The sequence below is a fragment of the Salmo salar genome, chromosome 19 (genome assembly GCF_965601325.2).
Source record: "Salmo salar chromosome 19, fSalSal1, whole genome shotgun sequence".
NCBI lineage: Eukaryota > Metazoa > Chordata > Actinopteri > Salmoniformes > Salmonidae > Salmo > Salmo salar.
The window spans coordinates 20,876,841-20,897,665 of NC_138309.1; positions in this window are offsets into that span (position 1 = coordinate 20,876,841).

Consider the following 20,825-nt stretch of genomic DNA (forward strand, 5'->3'; position numbering starts at 1 on the left):
GTTCACCCATGACTGCGTGGCCACACACACCTCCAACTCAATCATCAAGTTTGCAGACGACACAACAGTAGTAGGCCTGAATACCAACAATGACTAAACAGCCTACAGGGAGGAGGTGAAACAGCAGAGGTAGCACGCCCCTATCCACATCGACGGGACCGCAGTGGAGAAGGTGAAAAGCTTCAAGTTTCTCGGCGTACACATCACTGACAATCTGAAATGATCCACCCACACAGACAGTGTGGTGAGGAAGGCTCAACAATGCCTCTTCAATCTCAGGAGGCTGAAGAATTTCGGCTTAAATTTGCTTGTCCTAATATTTATATATTTCTTAATTGCATTCTTTTCCTTTTAGATTTGTGTGTATTGTTGTATTTTGTTGGATACTACTGCACTGTCAGAGCTAGGAACACAAGCATTTCACTACATCCGCAATAACATCTACTAAATATGTGTATGTGACAAATACAATTTTATTAAATTTTTGATTTGATGTCACCCACTGAGCCTGTTTGGGATGCTCTGGATCGACTTGTACGACAGCGTGTTCCAGTTCCCGCCAATATCTAGCAACTTCGCACAGCCATTGAAGAGGAGTGGGACAATATTCCGCAGGCCACAATCAAAAGCCTGATCAATTCTAAGAAATGAGTCGCGCTGCATCAGGCAAAAGATACTCACTGGTTTTCTGATCCACACACCTACTTTTTTTTTAAAGGTATCTGTGACCAACAGATGCACATCTGTATTCCCAGTCATGTGAAATCCATAGATTAGAGTCTAATTAATTTATTTTAACTGACTTATTCCCTTATATGAACTGTACTCAGTAAAATCTTAGAAATTGTTGCATGTTGTGTTTATATTTTTGTTCAGTATAGTATTGGAGATTGGAGATTTGGAGTCAAAACAAGTCCAGCAGAGAGCATACGTTATAGATTGGAGCGAGAATATGGTGTAGGATCACATTTTGAACAGATATTTAAACCGTAGCATTGGGTGGTTCATGTATCAATTATGAATCAGGATCAGTGAGCTTCTAACTGGAGATGTTTCTCGTGTTCCACTCAAGACCTGTTTCCATTTTAATGACCTGACCACACCTCAACAGGAGTAGAAAAGTGGTTGCCTGCCACACACATACACGGGTGTGGGCACACGCATGCACGCACGCACGCACACACACACACACAAACGCCCATGTACACACACACAAACACACACACACAAAGCAATTAGGGACTGCTGGAGATGACTCATACAACTACTGCACCACAACTCAATTAGGCTACACTAACCCACCTCAGAAAACAACATTCTGATGAGGATGTGAGGGTAGGATTCATCTTGTATGGCTGCACAGTTTGTTTGAAGATGGGTTCCTGCAACTCTCTATCTGAGCACGACATTCATCTGAAATAATGGGAATTTTTAGGCTTAGCTGCTTAGATGCCAGTACTTCCTGAGCTGTTCCCTGTTTCTAGCACCTGCCTTAACTTCCTTCCCTGTGTGTTTCTCAAACAGAACAACAAAAAAGGCACGTTTAGAAGTCACCTTCACATACTAGATGTCTACTACACAATCTGAGGCGACTGTTATCGTCTGGACTTCCCCCACCTACGGAGACCCACGCACGCACACCCTCCTCCATTATAAAATCTGGGGGCGGTTCTTCATAACACTCCAACCCGGACAGGAGGTGTGGATGTTGATTAATGTGAAGCTTCAAATTCAAATATAAACAGTCCACATTTTAATTAACTCTACAGAACAGAAAGAAAGAAAATGACTGACTTAATATTTATTATGTCTGGAGAGGTAGGGCGCTAGCGAGGCCCATGCTGTAGCTTCCTACCCCAGCAGCCTGACTTGCTAATTGCCTTGAGGCTGACAGAAGAGGTTCTCATAACTGATGAAATGTAACTTGAGGACTGCTTTCTTTAATTTCCCCAAGTGCCAAAGTAACACAAAGATACTATCCCAAATGGCACCCTATTCCCTATGTAGTGCACTATTTTTGATCTGAGCCCTATGGACTAGTAGTGCACCAGGACCCAAGACATTGTAGTGCACTATAAAGGGCATAAGGTGCCATTCGGGACGCAGACAGTACAATCACGTCAGGGAGAAACATCTTGTTGTAATTGGCTCTGGCTAGATTACCACTGAGTGGTAAACAGAGAGAGAAGGTAAATATATGCATACTTAAACAGGAAAAATCTTTTGGTCTCCCAATCCACAATTCAAGATCAACCGAACATGATTTTGTGATGTGAATTAGTTTTCTATTGTACGCAGAAGTGGTTGAATACAGAAATGGTTGTTCCAGTTTGGATGGTTTAGGTAGTCTCATAGATTAGTCTCCCCAGACCTTTGCATAATAATCCGTTTGGTTGGTTGAACATAGTTGCTTGGACTGCCAAACTTGTAACCAATAAATCTACAGTAGTTACTTCACAATAATCTTACAAAGCTCCAAATTCCATTGAACAAAGTAGGAATGAGGACCTTTAAGTACACTATATATACAAAAGTATGTGGACACCAATGTTCCCTCTAAACTGCATGTGTGCGCGCAGGCGTGCAGTAGCCCCGAGACTGTCCCGCAACTCCTCTGGGACTTCTACGCAGAATAAATACTGTATCAGCCCACAGAGAGAACAATGAGATTGAACTTCACTCAACTTTCTAGAGTTTTCCCTGTTAGTTAACATTATCAGCGTTTCCCTCTACTGTGGCAATTGTGATCGAATCAACACAATATTAGCCACTTTCAATGAAACATACCAAAACAATCTATGCAAGATATGTTGTTGTAGGCAGAACACATCAGAGTAGGATTCTATGTCATTATGCATACAACCCTTTCTTCCTATGGTTCTTTATAGAACCTTTATGGAGAATGGTTCCATAAAGAGCCTTTCTTAATGTGAAATGTTCTTTTGAAGAACCATTCAGGTTTTCTATTCTGGTTAGCCATATTATGTAGCTGAAATTCCTTAAGTGTTACTATTGTGTTAAATGACAAGTAGAATCAGGTGTGGTATCCCTGCAATGAAACACCATAATTGGTATTAGTCATCTTAACCTGTTATGTTTTGACACAACAGATTAGATGAACTGGAATGACACTCTCATTCATGGTTACACAAAAAAAAGCTGCACTTAAACCACGCTTCAAAATATTTGAATGAGCCGCCGCCCCTACATTTCAATAATCACTAAAAGAGGAAATAACAATTTTATGGACTGCAAAGGCCCATTTAATGGGTCAAAGGATTCTTTGAGTCAGTATGGTTCCATATAGAACCATCACCCTTCCCAAAGAACCCTTGAGGAACCGTATTTTCTGTGTATCCTTGAGCAGAAACAGATGCGCACCACAAATGGCAACCTATTCCCTATAAAGTGCATACTTTTGACCACAACCCTACAGGTACTGATCCAAAGTAGTCCCCAAAATAGTTCACAGTATACAGAATAGGGTGCCATTTGTGACAAATCCAGAGACATGATCACGCTACCTGCTTGGATCTGTAATGGGTGTAAAGCTGTGCTGTGAGTGTTGAGTATTGAGTTCGCTGCTACCCAGCAGGCTTGCTGTGGAGCCAATAACCCAGAGTGATATGTTTCATCATATATTTCATTTAGCAGTGTGAGGTCTTTGCCAAGCTTGCATGTCGTTGGGAGAAATATATATTTGGGAAGAAACCAATAAACCATATTAATTAACAGTCCATTTAGTAATTCTTAGTGTATTGCCTTCTCTCTCCTATCTCTCCTCTCGTCTGTGTGTCTATTTACGCTGATGACTCAGCCCCCTCCTGTACTCCCTGTTCACCCATGACTGCGTGGCTTTGTACGCCTCCAACTCAATCATCAAGTTTGCAGACGACACAACAGTAGTAGGCCTGATTACCAACAATGACGAGACAGGCTACAGGGAGGAGGTTTGGGCCCTGGGAGTGAGGTGCCAGGAAAATAACCTCTCACCCAACGTCAACAAAACAAAGGAGTTGATCATGGACTTCAGGAAACAGCAGAGGGAGCATCCCCCTATCCACATCGACGGGACCACAGTGGAGAAGGTGGAAATCTTCAAGTTCCTCGGCGTACATATCACTGACAAACAGAAATGGTCCATCCACACAGACAGTGTTGTGAAGAAGGCACAACAGAGCCTCTTCAACCTCAGGAGGTTGAATACATTTGACTTGGCACCTAAAACCCTGACAAACTTTTACAGATGCACAATTGAGAGCATCCTGTCAGGTTGTATCACCGCCTGGTATGGCAACTTCACCGCCCGCAACCACAGGGCTCTCCGCGGTCTGCCCAATGCCTCACCGGGGGCAAACTACCTGCCGTCCACGACACCTACAGCACCTGATGTCATAGGAAGGCCAAAACGATCAAGGACAACAACCACCCGAGCCACTGCCTGTTCATCCCGTTATCATCCAGAAGGCGAGGTCAGTATAGGTGCATCAAAGCTGGGACCGAGTGACTGAAAAACAGCTTCTATCGCAAAGCCATCAGACTGTTAAATTCTGTTAAATAGCCATCACTAGCACATTAGAGGCTGCTGCCCTATGTACATAGACTTGGAATCACTGGCCACTTCAATAATGGAACACTAGTCACTATTGTTAACATATTTTGCATTACCCATCTCATATGCGTATACTGTTTTCTATCCTATTCTACTGTATCTAAGTCTATGCCGCTCTGACATGGCTTGCCCAATATTTAAATATTCTTAATTCCAGTCTATCCAGTCGATTTGTGTGTATTGTTGTGAAATTGTTAGATATTACTGTTAGATATTACTGCACTGTTAGAGCTAGGAACACAAGCATTTCGCCACACCCTCAATTACATCTGCTAAACACGTGTATGTGACAAATACAATTTGATTATACATGTCAGCAACCACAGCTAGTGAAATCACTGCAATCCAAAACAAAGAGGGCAGTCAGTTTTGGAATGGGTAGCTAGCAATAAACTAGTCCTGAACACATGGTAATGAATGATGTGGATGTTGAGCAAGTTGAGGAAACTCAATTTCTTGGTGTCATCTTAGACTGTAGATTGTCATGGTGAAGGCATATTGATTCAATTGTTGTAAAGATGGGGAGAGCTCTATCTGTGATAAAGAGATGTTCATCATTTTAACACCAAAGTCGACTAAACAAATCCTGCAGGCTCTATTTTTTTTTTACTATTGCTCGGTGATAGGGTCAAGTGCTGCAAAGGACCTAGAAAAGCTGCAGCTGGCCCAGAACAGCGCAGCAAGTCTTGGTGTCACGCTTGTTGAAATGAGTGGACCAAGGCGCAGCGTGCGTACAGTTCCACATTATATTTAATAGTGAAACTTACAATAAAACAACAAAGAATATAACAAACGTGCAGTCACGGAGCGCACAAAGCACTAACCAAAACAATATCCTACAAAGCAGGTGGGAGAAAGGGCTTCCTAAATATGATCCCCAATTAGAGGCAACGATTACCAGCTGCCTCTAATTGGGAACCACACAACTCACCAACATAGAAATACAATGACTAGAACACCTCCCCTAGTCACGCTCTGACCTTTAACACCATAGAGAACCAAGGAAGGAAGGCTCCGGCCTAGGAGTGGGACTGGGGAGGCGCACTGGAGGCCTGGTGCGTGGAGCCGGCACAGGTGGCACCAGATTGGTGACACGCACTTCAGGGCGGGTGCGGGGAGCTAGCACAGGATGTACCGGGCTGGTGAGACCCACTGGCGGCCTGGTGCATGGAACCGGCACAGGTGGCACCGGACTGGTGACACGCCCTTCAGGGCAAGTGTGGGGAGCTGGCACAGGACGTACCGGACTGGGGAGGCGCACTGGAGGCCTGGTGCGTGGAGCCGGCACAGGATGTACCGGACTGGGAAGGCGCACTGGAGGCCAGATGCGTGAAGCCGGCACAGACTTCACCAGACTGCTGACAGGCTCTTCAGGTCGAATGTTGAGCAGAACACACTTGACCAACAGCTCTCTCATCTCTGTCTCTCCCAACTTCTCCATGCCTCCCTGACGGTCTCTGGCTCTTCAGGGTGAGTACGGGGAGCTGGCACAGATGGCACCGGACTGATGACCCGCTCTTCCATTCTCCGCTGCTCCGCCGACCACCCCTCGTTCCCCTCCACCAAAACATCTTGGGGTTTCTGTGGCCACGGTCCCCAGCGTCGGTGCTGTCCTTCCACAGTGTCTCCTTCCAAGGAAGGGTCTCACATCCGGACATGATTTCCTCCCATGTCCAAAACTCCTTAACCTCCATAACCCGCTGCTTGGTCCTGCGTTGGTGGGATATTCTGTCACGCTTGTTGAAATGAGTGGACCAAGGCGCAGCGTGCGTAGAGTTCCACATTATATTTAATAGTGAAACTTACAACAAAACAACAAAGAATATAACAAACGTGCAGTCACGGAGCGCACAAAGCACTAACCAAAACAATATCCCGCAAAGCAGGTGGGAGAAAGGGCTTCCTAAATATGATCCTCAATTAGAGGCAACAATTACCAGCTGCCTCTAATTGGGAACCATACAACTCACCAACATAGAAATACAATAACTAGAACACCCCCCTAGTCATGCTCTGACCTAAACACCATAGAGAACCAAGGGCTCTCTATGGTCAGGGCGTGCCACTTGGCCTTCAATGTACACAGAAAGCTAATGTTCACCTGTTGTTGCATGTTGGTCTCACTTGGCTCATAGCAGAGGAGAGATTGACTGCATCAATTCTTGATTTTGTGAGAAATATGAATGTGTTGAAAATTCTAAATGTTCTGTATAATCAACTTACATACTTACCCAACCAGACATGCCACCAGGGTTCTTTTCACAGTCCCCTGGTCCAGAATAAATTCAGGAAAACATACAGTATATAGAGCCATGATTGCATGGAACTCCCTTCCATCTCATATAGAGCAAGTGAACAGCAAACCTGGAGAACAAATTGTCAGACAGGGCACTTCCTGTATGGAATCTTCTCAGGTTTTGGCCTGCCATGAGTTCTGTTATACTCACAGACACCATTCAAACAGTTTTAGAAACTTTAGGGTGTTTTCTATCCAAATCTACTAATTATATGCATATTCTAGTTTCTGGGCAGGAGTAGTAACCAGATTAAATCGGGTACGTTTTTTATCCGGCCGTGAAAATACTGCCCCCTATCCCAAACAGGTTAATACCATTGAGAACTTGTGGTCAATCCTCATGAGGCGGATGACAAACAAAAACTCACAAAATCTGACAAACTCCAAGCATTGATTATGCAAGAATGGGCTGCTATCAGTCAGGATGTGGCCCAGAAGTTAATTGACAGCATGCCAGGGCGGAGTACAGAGGTCTTGAAAAAGAAGGGTCAACACTGCAAATATTGACTCTTTGATTCAACTTCATGTAATTGTCAATTATGAAATGCTTGTAATTATACTTCAGTATTCCATAGTAACTAACATCTGACAAAAAATATCTAGACACTGAGGCAGCAGACTTTGTGAAAATTTATATTTGTGTAATTCTCAGAACTTTTGGCCACGACTGGACACACACACACACAATCATTGTTTAGTTGCATTATTTCTGGTTTCTTTTTTATTTGTGTACATTTTTGTGTCTTTAGTTGTGGTGTGTATATATACAGTACCAGGCAAAAGTTTGGACACACCTACTCATTCAAGGGTTTTTCTTTATTTCTACTATTCTCTACTGTAATGGCATTTTTTATGTTTGTGCTTTTCTTATAACTAATTTCTGTGTTCTATTCATGTGCTGTTCTATAAACAAATTCCTGTGTTCATGAAGGTGGCTGACTGTACAAATCCTCCCTATCAGTAGCTGTTTTGAGAACGAACAAAAGACATCTCAGTTTCAAGGTTTCAGCTTAGAGTATGGTGAGATGTTGGTCTGTCACATGTTATGAACCAGTATTGGTCTGTCACATGAATGAAACAAAACGGTAATGATGAATTAATTAAGCAATATCATGCAAATATAACTTGTCTGCTGGAACTGCCCAGGGAGAGCTCCGGGTTGACATGTGTACTATGGTGCATTGACTTGGTTGGAACCTCTCCAGCGCACTGACATTAAACAATGATTCAGCTTCTTCAGGCTAGGGTCCTTTTTTCTGAATTTCCGCCTGACTGACGTGCCCAAAGTAAACTGCCTGTTACTCAGGCCCAGAAGCCAGGATATGCATATAATTGGTACCATTGGATAGAAAATACGTTGAAGTTTGTAGAAATTCTAAAATAATGTATGGGACTATAACACAATAGATCTGGTAGGAGTAAATTCCAAAGAAAAAGCAATCAGATTTTTTTTTTGAGAGCCCATGCTCTCACAATGGAAAGTATAGGGGCATATCCAAATCCAGCTCCCAGATTGCAATTCCTATGGCTTCCACTAGATGTAAACAGTCTTTAATCAAGGTTTCAGGCTTGTTTCTTCCAAAACGAGGAAGAATTTTGAGTTTTAGTACTGGGACTCGGAGTTATGTCTGTATTAACAGGTGCGTGACGAAGAGGACGTGCAGCTGTTAATATCGTTTTCCTATTGAACATACTTCTTTCAGTATAAAATATTATAGTTTAATTACATTTTAGGGTACATGAGGATTAAATAGAAACATATTTTGACTTGTTTTAACAAAGTTTAGTGTTAGCTTTTTGGATTCCTTTCTCTGCATGTTGAACAAGTGGATTACTCAAATCGATGGCGCCAACTAAACTGTCTTTTTGGGACATAAAGAAGGGGTGCCGTCCTCAAACAATCGCATGTCAGGCTTTCACTGTAAAGCCTATTGGAATGCTGATTGCAGGTGATTAACAATTACAATTGTTGGATATCCTAACTCTGGCTGGATTCCAATAGGAATTACACATCAGTTTGCATGCCAGCATAATGTGACTTGCAGGCTTGATGTGGCCTGTAAACCAGGAGATTCCTAACACCCATGTTTTAGGGTATTTTTTTAATCTTTATTTTAACAGGGAAAACAGACTGAGACCTGGATCTCTTTTACGGCTGTGCCTGTGTAAACAATGTTGACATGTACAGTTTTAGGCATACAGACAAGAACATTTCAAACATACAACAAAGACACAATTCAACAGAAACAATCACAGACAACATCATATTGATCCTCCATAACATTTTTGAAATGGGCAAGGGACACCAGAGTGTCTAACTTAAGTTGGATCTGCAGTTTGTTCCATAAATAAGGTGCAAAGGAACTGAAGGCAGTCCTACCCAACTCTGTGGAGACCGCAGGATTCTCTAATGTAATCCACATCTGTGATCTGGTTTTAAAATTAGTATATCTAATGGAAATGAATGATGATATATAAGGAGGTAATTTTAAAAGAAGTGCTTTATAAATAAACAAGAGAGCACGTTGCTCTCGCCTCACAGATAGAGAGGCCCAACCCACATGTTGATATAAGATACAGTGATGAGTTTTGTAACTATCACCCGTGATAAACCTGAGTGCACAATGGTAAATAGCATCCAGTGGTTTTAATGTCTTTGCCGATGCATGCATATAGATAATATCACCATAATCTAAAACGGACATAAAAGTAGCCTGCACAATTTGTTTTCTATTTATGGTGGACAGACAAGCCCTGTTTCTGTAAAGGAACCCTATCTTGAATTTGAGCTTTTTTTCCCAATTCAGTAACATGTTTTTTAAAAGAAAGCCTATCATCTAACCATACCCCTAAATATTTATATGCAGAGACCTGTTTGATTTGAGTACCATCCAAGCTAGTGATTACAAAAGTGTTTCTAACTGAGAGTTTAGACCTAGAAAAAAACATGACATTTGTTTTCTTAGCGTTTAAAACAAGTTTAAGCTGTAAAAGAGACCCCTGTAGTATTCTGAAATCAGACTCCAACTGCATTAAAGCTTGGTCCGCTGTTGGAGCAATAGAGTACATCACTGTGTCATCTGCAAATAAATGGAATTTACAATATCTGACATCATCCCCAATGTTGTTTATATAAAGTGAGAACAATAGTGGGCCAATTATTGAACCCTGAGGGACCCCTTTAAGTAACTGTAAGGGGTCAGACTTGACCCCGTCGACCATGACGGCCTGAGTTCTATCTTTAAGATAGTCATAAAACCATCGGCAGGCATCAGTGCCCAGTCCTATAGATGACAGCTTACTCAAAAGGATAGCATGGTCTACAGTGTCAAAAGCTTTTGACAAATCTACAAACAACACAGCACAGTGCTTTCTATCATCTAAGGCATTTGCAATATCATTTACAACAAGCATAGTGGCCGAAGTGGTACTGTGTTTAGATTTAAAACCAGATTGATTGGTGCTAAGAATACTGTTAGCAGAAAGAAAATATTGTAACTGTTTGTTGACTATAGATTCTAGGATCTTTGCCAGACAAGGGAGCCTAGAGATGGGTCGATAGTTATCCAAATAACTACCGTCACCTCCCTTATGTAATGGCAGAACAAAAGCTGCTTTCCACACCTTAGGGATATTTCCTGTGCTTAACCTCTATGGGCTAGGTGGGACCTACTCAACAGCCAGTGTAATCCCGTGGCGCGATATTCAAATACCTTAGAAATGCTATTACTTCAATTTCTCAAACATTTGACTATTTTACACCATTTTAAAGACAAGACTCTTGTTAATCTAACCACACTGTCGAATTTCAAAAAGGCTTTACAACGAAAGCAAAACATTAGATTGTCAGCAGAGTACCCAGCCAGAAATAATCAGACACCCATTTTTCAAGCTAGCATATAATGTCACATAAACCCAAACCACAGCTAAATGCAGCACTAACCTTTGATGATCTTCATCAGATGACAATCCTAGGACATTATGTTATACAATACATGCATGTTTTGTTCAATCAAGTTCATATTTATATCAAAAACCAGCTTTTTACATTAGCATGTGACTAGCATGTGACTAGCATTCCCACCGAAAACTTCCGGTGAATTTACTAAATTAAAGAAACTTTAGGGTGTTTTCTATCCAAATCAAACAATTATATGCATATTCTAGTTACTGGGTAGGAGTAGTAACCAGATTAAATCGGGTACGTTTATTATCCGGCTGTGCAAATACTGCCCCCTATCCCCAACAGGTTAATGTTAAATGAAAAATGTGTGTCACTGAACCAGCAATGATAGGTGCAGCACACTTAAGTAAGTACGGGTCTAAATTGTCAGCGCCTAAGGATTTCTTAGTATCAATGGCACACAGGGCAGCTAGAACCTCTGCTTCGGTTATTTTCTGGAAACTAAAAACAGGGTTACCATTTTTCAGAGTAACGGTTGAAAAGCAAGACGAAAAATCAAATAGCTGGCCAGTACCACAATGGCCACTTTTCCTTTCAAATAAAAAACCAGCAGCGATAAAATGCTTATTAAAAGCATCACAATTAGAATTTTTTTCACTTAGAATACAGGAGTCTGAGGTAATTTGCTTAGGAAGAGATACAGCAGAATTCCCCCGTTTCAGTGAATTAACGGTTTTCCAGGATCTGCTGCAGAATCTGTCATAGCATTAAGGAAGTAATTTGATTTTGTCTTTTTGACAGCTGCAGTACATTTATTTCTCAATTGCCTAAAAAACAGCCAATCAGCTGGAGTACCTGTTTTCCTCGCCAAGGCCCAGGCCCGATTCTTTTGCAGGAAAAGACCTGACAATTCAGGAGAGAACCAAGAACTGGTTCGGTTTCTTACTCTGTGATTCTTAAGCGGGGCATGTTTATCAGACATAGAGGTAACAATAGAAGAGAAAAAAGCAAGGGCTAAAACCGGGTCCAGAAAGCAGCAAGTGGATAAAAACTTAGAGTGATATAAGTCAAGGATAAAAGCTTGCTGTGAGAAATGTTTATAATTTCGCTTAGAGATTATACAGGGATCAGAGTCTTTCAGCCTGGTATCTCTAATACAAGCAGTAGGGCAGTGGTCACTGATATCATTTGCAAAAACCCCACTGGCTGTGTATTTATGGGGGGTATTTGTTAGAATAATGTCTAGTAGAGTAGATTTTACTGGGTTCTTAAAGTTGGGACGGGTTGGTTTAGCTATCAGCTGAGTTAGATTTAGCTCAGTACAAATGTCTTTTAATTTATCGGATACTGGTGAGAGCCAATCCAAGTTAAAATCTCCCAAAATCTGTAATTCAGAGTTTGCATAATTAGACAGTATATCAGATAATTTGCATAGAGTACAAGGAGGAGCTGAGGGGGGGGGGGGGGCGATATACCCCTGCTAGAGTTAAATGAGCATTATTACCAAGTACCAAATTTAAAACAAGACATTCATATTGCTTTGGAACAGAGGTTGATATGGACACAAAAACATTTAAGCAGCATTTTACATAAATCGCGATACCACCACCTCTACCAACTCTATCAGCTCTATAAATATTGTACCCAATCAACTTAACATCTGAATCAGGCACAGAATCACACAGCCATGATTCAGATACAATCAGTACGTCAACATTTGATTGTGAGACCAAAATTTCTGGCTTCTAGCAGGCTTCTAGCATTCAAATGAATTATTCCAATGCCATTGCTACGGGAATTCATATCAGATGGAGTATCCAAGGTAGCACCTGAAGCTGCACTGGATGAGCAATAAACCATTTGAGCTATTGACAGAGCTCAATTTTATGGGGACAAGATTACTACTAACAATACCTCTCTGCATGTGAGTAGTATTCGCAATACGGTGATTGGACAATAATCTAGGAATTGCAGAAAGGTTGTTAACTGTAGTTTGTTCCATATTTGCAATTGAGGGACTAATTAATGAAACAGGGAGAGGAGCATTGAACATAGTCTGATAGGGGAGCTAGGCCTTCAAAGAAACCCTTATGTATGTAATGTATGAACTGTTCATAGAGGGTCCTAGGAAGAATCCTCCAAAAATAAAAGGGCTCTCAGTAGAACCCATCATGGACAGTTCTAGGAGGAACCTTTAGATGATGAGAGGAAATGGTTATTGGTAGAACCCTTCATAGAGGGTTCTAGGTAGAACCATATACAGGGGGTTCTAGATAGAACCCTCTACAAAGGATTCTCCCCAGCACCAAAATGGGTTCCCCTATGGGGACGAACCTCTCTCTCTATTTCTCAAATTAAATGGTTTTAGGCACAACTGGTTCCAAACACACAGTAATTGTCTCCAACACAATGCTGTGAAGGTCAGGGAAAGGGCGATTTCTTTAGGGTATTGTTTCACCAAATCACTATATTCCCCCAGCTGTTTCACGTGTAGAGTGATAACTCATAAGCAATTAATGAGACAATGTGACCCATGTAGATAGGACAAGTCCCAAATGGCACCCTATTCCCTATATAGTGCATTACTTTTGACAAGGGCCCATAGTGCACTACTTTTGACCAGAGACCTATGGACGGAATAGGGTGCTATTTGGGACACAACCATAGAAGAGAGTTTCTCAGTCATGAGCACTATAATAGTGAAATTGAACTTTCTGGTGGGTGATATTTTCTGTCTACTTAACTCAGTAGTGAAACGTTCCAGACCTTGCTATGTAATTGTACCTTTCAGTGCAAAATAGGTTTTGGGTGAAGCAGTGAGCGAGGACACCACCCGTTCGTTGGGGAAGTAAAATAGATGAAAGTATGTTAGCTAATCTGTTAGCCCATCAGCGGTCCACTTTAAATGCAGCCCTCTTCCTTTAGCTCCCTACTTTCTCTTACTGGAAGCTATTAAAACCTTGAATTACATTCTTACATCATACTTCTAAGGCAATGGGTTACCTTATTTGACCGATTGCTGAAGCATATAAGACTACGTCCCAAATGTCACCCTCTTCCCTAGTGCACTACTTTTGACCAAAGCCCCGTGGGCCCTAGTAAAAATGTTTGCATTTTATGGGAAATAGGGTTCCATTTGGAATATTAATTGATCTGACAAAGGCAGTTGTACAGATTGAAGATGATGCTAAATTGACATGATGAGAAGCAAGAGCTATACAAGTTAGCCAGCTAGCTAACTAGATAATGAAGTCAATATATAACATGCAAACTAGTCAAAAGCTTGTCTGTCAGTCCCCTATGAGCAAGGAGGAATAAGTAAGATGTAGATTTATACTTGCGCTAATGCGCTAGCATGCTGTTTTTACGCTGCACAAGAATTGCAATTCAGAGACAAAAAAGATCCAATGATTTGAATTGTGGTACCATGTGTTCTTTCAAAAGTAATCAGATCAGGAACATGCTTTTAGAGTTTGTTTACTGGTATTTATTGTAAGGCAGCAAAACAAGCAATTTAGTTTATTTTCTTACAGAAAGATTACAGGGAAATCCCTCGAGGGCTTATACCGATGGGAGTCATGCAAAATTCACTCAGAAGGATAAACAGTTTGCCCTCTGAGGTAAGACACAATTACACACTGTCTTTCTCAGTCTGGTTCTCTGTGCTGCGGGAATGTGCCCCCCCCCCCCCCCCCCCCCCCCCAAATGACACCCTATTCCCTTTATAGTGCACTACATTTAACCAGGGTCCATCGGGCTCTGGTCAAATTTAGTGCACTCTATAGGGAGCCAATTGGGATGCACCCTGATTTTCCACCATCCAAAGCAGGGATCCCATAGAGACAGAGGAAAAACATCCGTTGTTTAATACATTATGAAACAGTTGATATAGTCAAACATGTGGAAATGCATGCTAGTGCTCAATGCTAATGAACAATGGAATTACCCTCAGAAGACCTAAGAATGTCAGACTGAGACAAAGTTAATAGCATATGTTGAAAGTTATGTTATATAAACAGCCCTTTTTCAGGACCCTGTCTTTCAAAGATCATTTGTAAAAGGTTTAAACACTGTTTCCCATGCTTGTTCAATGCACCATAAACAAATAATGAACATGCACCTGTGGAACGGTCGTTAAGACACTAACAGCTTACAGATGGTAGGCAATTAAGGTCACAGTTACAAAAACTTAGGACACTAAAGAGGCCTTTGTACTGACTCTGAAAAACACCAAAAGAAAGATGCCCAAGGTCACTGCTCATGTGCGTGAACGTGCCTTAGGCATGCTTCAAGGAGGCATGAGGACAGCAGATGTGGCCAGGGCAATAAATTGCAATGTCTGTACTGTGAGACGCCTAAGACAGTGCTACAGGGAGACAGGATGGACAGCTGATCGTCCTCGCAGTGGCAGACCACGTGTAACAACACCTGCACAAGATCGGTACATCCGAACATCACACCTGCGGGACAGGTACAGGATGGCAACAACAACTGCCTGAGTTACACCAGGAACGCACAATCCCTCCATCAGTGCTCAGGCTGTCCGCAATAGGCTGAGAGAGGCTGGACTGAGGGCCTGAAGGCCTGTTGTAAGGCAGGTCCTCACCAGACATCACCGACAACAACGTCGCCTATGGGCACAAACACACTGTGTTTGACCAGACAGGATTGGCAAAAAAGTGCTCCTTACAGACGAGTGCTCCTTACAGGCTTTGTCTCACAAGGGGTGATGGTCGGATTCGCGTTTATCGTCGAAGGAATGAGCCTTACACCGAGGCCTGTACTCTCGATTCAGAGGTGGAGGGTCCGCCATGGTCTGGGGCGGTGTGTCACAGCATCATCGGACTGAGCTTGTTGTCATTGCAGGCAATCTCAATGCTGTGCGTTACAGGGAAGACATCCTCCTCCCTCATGGGGTACCCTTCCTGCAGGCTCATCCTGACATAACCCTCCAGCATGACAATTCCACCAGCCATACTGCTTGTTCTGTGCGTGATTTCCTGCAAGACAGGAATGCCAGTGTTCTTCCATGGCCAGCGAAGAGCCCGGATCTCAATCCCATTGAGCACGTCTGGGACCTGTTGGATCGGAGGGTGAGGGCTAGGGCCATTCCCCCCAGAAATGTCTGGGAACTTGCAGGTGCCTTGGTGGAAGAGTGGGGTAACATCTCTCAGCAAGAACTGGCAAATCTGGTGCAGTCCATGAGGAGATGCACTGAAGTACTGGTTGCCACATCAGATACTGACTGTTACTTTTGATTTTGACCCCCCCCTTTGTTCAAGGACACATTATTCAATTTCTGTTAGTCACATGTCTGTGGAACTTGTTCAGTTTATATCTCAGCTGTTGAATCTTGTTTTGTTCATACAAATATTTACACATGTTAAGTTTGCTGAAAATAAATGCAGTTGACAGTGAGAGGACGTTTCTTTTTTTGCTGATTTTATGTAATAGTTTTTCTTTATTTTATTTTTAACAAAGCTGAGACTGACTTTACTGAAGTACAAAGTGTAGGAACTCAGTCACTGACTGATTGTTGATGTGGCAGGAGGATCCAAATGCTGTGAATTAATAGGTTCTGAGTTCAAGTCTCAGGTGAGGAACTAATGATTACTCTAAAAACAAACAATGTAATCATGTACTGCATGTCAAATATGTGAGTTAAGAGCAGTGTTTGTGTGCATCTTAAAGACACATTTTTGTTTGCAGGGCATCACCTATGAAATCTCATGTGAAAAATGTTCACGTGAAAATTTGAATCCACATGTGAAAGGGTATGTGATCATGTGAAATATCGTCACGTGAAGTGTTCCAAAAAACACATGATTTCACATGCTCGTTCATTTTTAGAGTGCCTCAGCCAACACCCCAATCCTGACTAACCCAAGGCCTCAATCCGGTATGTAGGCTAGTTAACATTGGACAAAGGAGTCCATTCCTCTAATGAGTTTTGAGACATTTAAAGGGTGCTCTGTCACTGAGTTAGCGATCTGGGCAGATCATAATGCGGTTCTCCCTCCCCCTGTTCACTCGCCCATATGTCCGCCATGAGATGACAACGAGATCATGTTAATTAATTCATCCTATGTGGAAGCCATAACTCTGTGTCATCTGCTTTGGCTATATTGCTTTTCTGTCAGCGTGTATGTCGTTATCGGCCCGTGAGCAAATCTTTCTGACGTAACACAGGAAACTAATGATACTTCTTTTAAACCAGCTGTCAGGTCCCATTCTCCTGCTCCCAATTATTGAGGCTAATTTCATCTGTTAGCACAGGTAAAATGTTGTATTTAGAGGTCAAATAATATTTTTTGGTTCTGAGGAAAAAAATGTATTGCGCTATAACTGCAGACTGTGAAACCATCAGATTGTTGCTTTTGTTTCATTTTCATTTTGCTCGATATTGGCAGGAACTGGAACATGTTGTTGTACACGTCGATCCAGAGCATCCCAAACATGCTCAATGGTGTACAGATCCTTGCCACAAGGGGCATTATCATGCTGAAACATGAGCTGATGGCGGTGGATAAGTGGCACGACAATGGGCCTCAGGATCTCTTCATGATATCTCTGTGCATTCAAATTGCCATCGATAAAATACAATTGTGTTCATTGTCCGTAGCATCTGTGACATTGTGTTGTGTGACAAAACTGCACATTTTAGAGAGGCCTTTTATTTTCCAAAGCACAAGGTGCACCTGTGTAATGATCATGCCGTTTAATCAGCTACTTTATATTCCACACCTGTCAGGTGGATGGATTATCTTGGCAAAAGAGAAAGGCTCAATAACAGGGATATAAACAAATTTGTGCACAACATTTGAGAGAAATACGCTTTTTGTGCATATGTACAATTTCTGGGATTTCTGGCACTAACACTTTACATGTTGCATTTGTATTTTTGTTCAGTGTATTTTACAAAAGGTCAATCAGGAAGGTTGGTCTGAATGCTTGTTTAACTTCATCCAGTAAGCATAACATAATTCACTTTGTTTCCATCTCTACGGGCATAGTGGGAGTGAATACAAACATATCATCAGTATAGCGTCTTGTTTATTCTCCTCTTTCCTATTAACCATGTGCGGAATGTCATTATCCTATTTACCTCAAAATAATGCCAATTTCTCACACCTGCTGTTTAGACTACGGGCTCATTCTTGCAATTATCTCCTTCCTCTCTCTCAACCAATGGGCGTAAATCTTGGGATGTATTATGTCAACTTATCCTTGTTCTCTCACTTGCCGTTTTTCAGCAATAGTTTTCCAACGACGGTCATCGCCTTCTGTGTTGCTTTGTTATGTCAGACACCAAAATATCCCCTGTGGGAGGTGATATGTTCCATGTTTCAGCAATCGATCTACACCCACTCCCAGGTGATCCAGGTGATTCGTCCTCAACTAGGATTTCCCAGAGAAGAAGTGAGAGAATTGCCATTAGGTAAGCACTCAACCTCTGGGAATCGTGGCCGAAAAGGGCATCACAGTTGTTCCAGGCATATCCAGCCATGAGTTCCTCTAACTGGCTACTATTAATGTTTATTATTTTTTTATTTAACTAGCTTAAGTCAGTTAAGAACAAATTCTTATTTACAATGACGGCCTACCCCCCAGCCAAACCCTTCACTAACCCGGACGATGCTAGGCCAATTGTGCCCTATGGGACTCCCAATCACGGCCGGTTGTGACACAGCCTGGGAACGAACCAGGGTCTGTAGTGACGCCTCTAGCACTGCAATGTAGTGCCTAAGACCGCTGCACCACTCGGTAGGCCTAGAATGTGCTTGGCTCATCTATGTAACTCCCAGACGATGGCATCCCAGAGGGAGGAAAAGGCTTCAGAAAACAGCTTTGACAGCAAAGGGGAAAACTCCAAGATGCGAGCCTATGGCTGTCTCTGATCAGGCTGGTCCTTCTTCCTCCGCTGCAACGCCACCGCTGCGGCTTCCTCCAACGTCTCCACTCGGGTCCCTCTTGTTGTCGTAACAAACAACCCGGTGCTGGCGACTATCCTCTGTTGATGCATGGCTCCAAGTGTTCGAAGGGAACTCTGCTTCCGGTATAATTTCCAGCCTCTGCACTGACGGGGGTAGTAGCGGGTGCTCCTGCAGGCAGTGCGAGATGTCCTTCCCAGGAGTGCACATGGAGCCTATACCCTGGCCTCGGCTAGTCCGGCATCTTCCAATGAAAGTAGGCGGTACATGTCCCCGGCAGCCAATGATTCCCCCCGCAGAGAACCACGATCCTTCAAGGGAAAGACATCAACCTCGTCAGCCTCCTGTTGCCCTACCCCAAGTGTGCTAGAGGGTCGTGGCTTGTGAAGGTGAAGACCTCTGATCCCAGGCTACAGCATATCCCTTCCATCGCAGAGATTGTGGTAGCATTTAGCATTTGCCGTGATGTTTTTTTCTCCATATAGGCTACTGGTAGTGGCTTCCAATTATAATTAATGATCAGCAATATTTATCTGGTTATAAATATTCATTGTTACTCATTGTCACTTCATCTTAAGTTCTGCACGCATTGCATAAGCATACAGTGCCTTCAGAAAGTATTCACTAACCTTTTTCCACATTTTGTTGTGTTACAAAGTGGGCATAAAATGGATCTACACAAAATACTCTTTTTTTATTTATGGAAAATGAAATACTAATATATCTCGATTAGAGAAGTATTCAACCCCCATAATAATAATACATAATACATGATAATACATGTTAGAATCACCTTTGGCAGTGCCTTTCTGGATAGGTCTCTAAGAGCATTACACATTTGGATTGTACCGTATTTGTCCTTTTAAAAAAAAAACATTTAAGCTCTGTCAAGTTGGTTGTTAATCATTGCTGGACAGCCATTTTCAAGTCTTGACATAGATTTTTTTTAAGCCAATGTAAGTCAAAACTACAACTACACTCAGGAATTTATTCAAGTTGGTTTCAAAGTTGACGTCGGCAACTTCCATCCCTGCTCTGGATCGAGCAGGCCTTCTCCAAGCCTGGGAGTGGGCGGATTTCCTCATCCCTCTCGCCAGCCGTGATTTTGGGCAGCTCCATGGTATGAAATGCGACTGTTCCTGGTGCAAAAACAATGTTCTATCCCGGAGCTCGAGGAAATGACATTACTAAGCTGCTACCTAATGTACTATGTCAGGACTCGGACATCGATTCTATCGTAGTCCATGTGGGTTTAAATGACATTATGAAGGACAGCTCTGAACAGTTGAAACTGGATTTCAAAGAGCTGACTCTCTGCTAGGCACTAATAAAATACCCATTATATCTGGCCCTGTGACCTCACTGATTCGTAGCATTGAACGCTTTAGCAGGATTCTTCCTTTTCACAACTGGCTATGTGATTATTGTAGCTCAATGGGTGTAACTTTTGTTGACAATTTCGATATCTTTTGGAAACAAACACGTTTTATAAGGAGGATGGGATCCAGTCAAATCATTTGGGTCCTGGATCCTTTCACAGCATTGTAAAGCTGCATTCAGACTATGACTTACCTATGACCCAAGCCCAGCACATTTAATCCCTACCATTGTGTCGCTGAGTCATCATAATGCTTCAGCAAATGTACATTACACCAGGGGCATTGGTAAGCAATGTACTGTAAGTAACCTAATGTATGTCCTTCAACTGTACCGAATGCCTCTGCTGATCCTACAGGTATTGAATGCAACAATCATCTGTCTATGAACCTGATTTATGCAGTTAGAAATGAGGTTGTGCGTCCTAGTAGGGAGTCCACTGTGTGCAGCTCACCCTGCACTAACGTAAATAACATGAGAATATCTACTTCTGCTAAGCTTCCCAGTAAAGCAAGTAAAACAAGCAAGCATCCCAGAAAAGTGCTAAAAATAGCCCACGTTAACCTCTTGGGGACCCCTTCGAGATAGGATCCCGTTAACGGGATTGTTTGACAAGATAGCATGGCGCGATATTCAAAACAGCAAAAATCTAATAATTTCAATTTCTCAAACATACGACTATTTTACATCATTTTAAAGATACAC